Source organism: Cupressus sempervirens, chromosome 4, assembly GCF_028749045.1.
Source record: "Cupressus sempervirens isolate cs-2001-9-10 chromosome 4, ASM2874904v1, whole genome shotgun sequence".
NCBI classification, from domain to species: Eukaryota; Viridiplantae; Streptophyta; class Pinopsida; order Cupressales; family Cupressaceae; genus Cupressus; species Cupressus sempervirens.
The window spans coordinates 443,593,771-443,598,832 of NC_143121.1; the positions used below are offsets into that span (position 1 = coordinate 443,593,771).

Below are 5,062 nucleotides of genomic sequence, written 5' to 3' on the forward strand. Positions count from 1 at the left end.
TATATCTACTTTCCTTCCTCCATACTATGCCTCAATACCTTAATGCATATATTTAATGTTTCTATATCATTCCTTATATTTGTACACATAGTATTAAGAAGATTACCATCATGTTTAGTTTGTGTTTGCATTGTAGCAACATTGGTAAGCATTGTAAACTCATTGTCAAAAGTTTTGCACACAATTACTACTCCCTGTAGAACTTACTATCTTCTCTAATCTATCCAAAACTAAAGTGAAAGTCTTCTCAATTAGCTTAACCAAATTCTTCTTTTCAAGGAATTTACTCAAAGAAGATATAAGGTTTTGTGCTTCATCTTCATCATCTGATTATACTGCTATGGTGGCCACTACCAGTTGTGTAGGTGGTGTAGAGGGTTTTACTGTTACTATGGTTATGGATGCACATGTAGTAGCTACCTTAGTGCTAGTTGACATAGTTTCAAATTTGTTCTCAAAAGATACATCTTCTTTCTTTTGCTCCTGCTCTTCTTCTTCATCAGTAGGACTACTTTAATCAACAACATTGCCAACAATGCTAGAGCCAAAATCCTTGAGTGGATCTTCAGTTCTATCCACTGTTACATTAGTTTTATCTACTTGCATGGATTCACTATCAATGGTAATGTCTGGTGAATCACTTAGACTTGAAGTTTTAGCTAAGGACTGACTAGTACCATAGAAGGGCTTGTCTCCCCTGATTACACACTCTTCTCAGTCTCCTTAGGCATAGTCAACATGTATGTGACTATTGTTTTCTAAGTTTCAATATTTACCTCTTCATAATTTCCTCCTATAAGAAGAATGGATCTCTTCTTATTCCTTGGTAAGGGTGCCATACCTTTTAGTATTTTTTTAAACTCTTCCTCATTGTTTACTATACATAGATTTTTCACCATATTCATCCTTATTTGTTTATCTTCCTCAATTGCTCTACTCTTTCTATTTCTCAATCTATTATACAAATCTTTAGGGATTTGACCTTTTATGCTATCAAACCTTTTATCTTTTAGAATCATGTTCCTAACTACAACATTTTCTAGCTGTCTCCTATCCATATTATTCTACAAGTCATAATACTTATTCAATTGCACAAAACTTTGTATCATTAATAATTTGCATATTAAGATTTTCTACCTTTGGGTTCCATGCTTTCCTTCCTACTGAAGCCTTTACTTCTTGATTTGCAAGCTCTGCTATGTCTATAACCAATCTCTTCTTTAGATTTCGAGGAACTAATCTGTAGGATTTTTCTCCTTTTAGTTGGTCCATTTGTTGTTTTCTTAATTCTCTTCTTAGGAGAGGGGATCTGCATAGGTTTTGTTTTCTCAAACCTTGTAGACTTTCTTGGCACTGATGCTTCCTCTATTTTCTTTTGGTTCCTTAAGGGTTGCTACTATGCAACTGTTGCATATGGCACTACAGGTGCTTGCACACTTGTCTATGCAACTATGACCTCTACATTAGGTCTGACCATTGCAATGGGTGTAGGAGTTAATAGTTTAGTTTGACTGCTATACTTCATCTCCAAGGCTATTCCTTTCACCTCTTCAAATTAGATTTTCTTGACATCCTTGATTCTTTTAAGATAGAATTAATTACTTTGTCTACTTTCTTCTTGATGTCCTTGTCCATTAGATTTTTTTGGACCTCTTTCATATTTTTAGTATATGTACCCCATCTGGGGCATCTAGAATCTACTTTAGAGTGTAGAATTATCTACACATAGCCTTCAATTAGTTCATCGCTCATTTCATAACCCATAGGTTCAATGAACTTTATTCGAGGAACTACTACATCCATGCATGTGAAATCTATTTCTACCATGACACACAGTTCATCCTCATATTTCTTTATCAGCATAGGTGGTATCCTATACCTTTGCTTCATTTCAACTTGGAATGATTTCATCATTCTATCAATATCATTGTCCCTGAATGTTTTTGATTTAGATCTGTAAACTCGAGTGATAGTTTGCATTGTGCACTCGCTTCCATCCCAATTTGAAATACCATTCTTTAGGCATTCCATGGCCCCCCCCGTTCCACTTTTGGAAAATCTTCTAATTCAGTGAATACAGCTAATGCGAGAAAGCATAGATGTGGAAACCCTCCCACATTTCCAAACGTTGTTGGAAATTCTCTGCACCTTTTATTCTTCCACAACTCCAACCTCACTAGGTTGGGCATTGTTTACAACTCTGGATAATTACTACAATCACATTCACACAACTCAAGTTCCCTTAGATTTGCAAAACCACATATCCAAATTTGTGCTGCAAACTTCTTTAAATAAAGAGTTTCTAGATCTCTCATCTCTGCCATTTTCTTTGATAGTTCCAACAACTCTGATGTGCTCTGATTCTACATGAATAGATGATGCATCTTTCCTAGCCATGTGTGGATTTTTTCTAGCTCCATTTCATGGTTAACATTTAAGCATAGTTCATGAAGTTGACTCATTTTGGTCAAATCCTCTGACTTGAGGAATTCATCCTCTTCCACAAATAGATCCAACTAATCTGTTCAGAGTGTTTTCAAAGAGGCCAGCTCTAATATTCCCTTTAGAATGCGACCAGTAACCCCGTCGCACTCTAAATGCTAAAGACATTTAACTTCATTTATCCATTCTAGTAATCTCTCACATGTTGGAGGTACAGCAAGAAACAAGAGACTTTTCAGATGTCTCACACACTCTGGCATCTCTCTAATCTCTGTATCCATCAAATTCAAGACTTTGACGAGTTTCATCTTCCCAATGCTCTTTGAAAATTTAGAGATTTTTGTCCCGCTCAGATCGAGAATGCGTAGTCCTCTCATAGTGGTAAAAAAGTTTGATGGAATGCTTCTAATCTGCCTATTCTAAGACAAAGAGAGCATGCAGAGACAAACAAGATGAGTCTTTGAGATGTCATTGTCATTTATATCTTTCTTGCCTAGTAAAATTTGACAACAGTCTGCATTTCCATCTTTGGAGGTTTCCTCAATAGAACAAACACTTATGTTTTCTTTGGATACTAGTATCGCCAAATCAAGCAATAAATCGTGAACTCTAAAATTTTTGGTTAGAGTGTCTCTATATCCATCCACTTCTTCCCATAACTAAAGAAAATAGAGATTGGTGAGTTTATACAAACAATCCCATGCCACATCCAACTGGTGCTCTCTTACTGGAATAAAGCCTTCCACAATCCACAAGTATATTAGATACTCACATTCTATCTCCTCATCCTCTGGAAAGAAGGAAATATAAGCAAAGAAAGCTTTAAGGATTGGGGACAAGGAATCATAACTGAGCCTAAGAATAGGCATGATGGGATCAATGTTGGTAGTCCCTTGGACCCCTTGCAGCTGCTAGAGCTTGGACTCCCAATCACTTGGCATTCTGGTCTTTGCCAGAGATATGACTATTGTTTTGATGGCTAGTGGCAGATTACCACATTGCTTCACAATCATACGACCCACTTCTTCCAGATGCTTCCTTGGCTCTCCTTTGATCATCTGAGATCCCTCAAAGGAATAAACACAGAAAAGCCTCCAACTGTCTTCATCAGACAAATATTCCATCTCATAAGTTTGAGCATTCAAATTTGCACAAACCACCTTACTTCTTGTGCTCACCACAATTTTCCATGGGCTATTGTTTGTAATTGGGAGGCCAAGTCTAGCTAACAAATCATCTTCTCTGTCAGCCTGCCACACATCATCGAGCACCACTAGACACCTCTTTCCTTGCAACCTTTCATGAATTTGCAAAAATAATACCTCCTCACTTACTTCACTACCCTTTATCTTCTCATGTAAATCTTCATCTAACTAGAAGACTAAATTTTTTTGTAATTGCAAAACAGAATAAGACTGAGAAATTGAAAGCCATATAGAGTACTCATACCTTTCTTTAATGTTGTTGTGGTTGTAGACATGTTGAAGAAGATGGGTTTTCCCCATCTCACTCATCCCAACCACTGCAATTACTAGAGAGCCACTCTCCTCCATCAATATGAGTAGGTCATCAACTTTGGAGTCTATTCCCATGGTGTGTGAATCATTGTCGCTGGGTAGAACACTAGATCTCTTCCAACCTACCATTTGAAATGATGTACTGGCTAATGCTTCATTAGTAGAAATAACTTGATGTAATAGCTCCAGCTTCCTACCATCATCAGTAACAAAGCTGATGTAGTCCTTGAGTTTCTTAATTCTGTGTCCCATCCTATAGTGAAAAATCCATTGCTTATAACTCAACCCACAAAATTGAGTGTTATTTCTATACTTGGACTCTACAACACATTCCTCGTAGATATCCTCTGCAAGAAGAGAAATAATGTGAATCTTCTGCAACCAATGCTTGACATGCTCCCTCTGTTGAGACTTTCGATCAGCATCTTTCAGGATACCCCTCAAATACGTGAGTTCATCGCTTAACCACCTGAAATCTTCTCTGAAATGCACCACCATGTTTGCTCGCTCAACTACATTGCGAACAACGATCTCAAGTACCATCTCACAAACTTTTCCTAGAAGAGCTTCTCCAACTAAAAATGCCATCTTTCAAAAATGAGACTGAACAGGTAAAATTCCTCTCTCAACTTTCTATGTACAAAAAACCAAGTACCACAAGGACTTGAGAAAAATACAATTACTAAGCACACCTAAGATACAAAACTTGATAAGCTTGGACTTGATGAGAGAATGGTCATCAACAAAGTATGGATTTATAGCAGCAACTCCTTTGAGAGCAATGCAAATGAGAGGTTGTTCAATATTCCTTACTTGGAATACCTTTCTTCATACCTATGTGTACGGTAGCTAGATTTTTGAGGGAAAGAAGAATAAAGATAAAGAGTCAATAAGCCTCGTTTGGTTGGGGAAGATGAATTTCTCTCATAACTAGGTTATCTAATAACTAGGTTTTTGAAAACCTGGTTATGTATTTTAGGAAGATAGTTGGACTATTTGGTTGACACGGAAGATGAATTTTCAAATCCATATTCTGCATTTGGTTGCCAATTTAGAAATTGGAATTGGAACAGAATATGACTGGGAATATCTTTTTCTTGCGT

The 5,062-nt window shown here is 36.9% G+C and overlaps 1 pseudogene; it reads right to left on the bottom strand.

Moving 5' to 3' along the window:
* Window positions 1-2,018: 2,018 nt before the first annotated feature.
* Window positions 2,019-4,547, bottom strand: LOC149561908 (putative disease resistance protein RGA3; annotated as a pseudogene).
* Window positions 4,548-5,062: the final 515 nt, after the last annotated feature.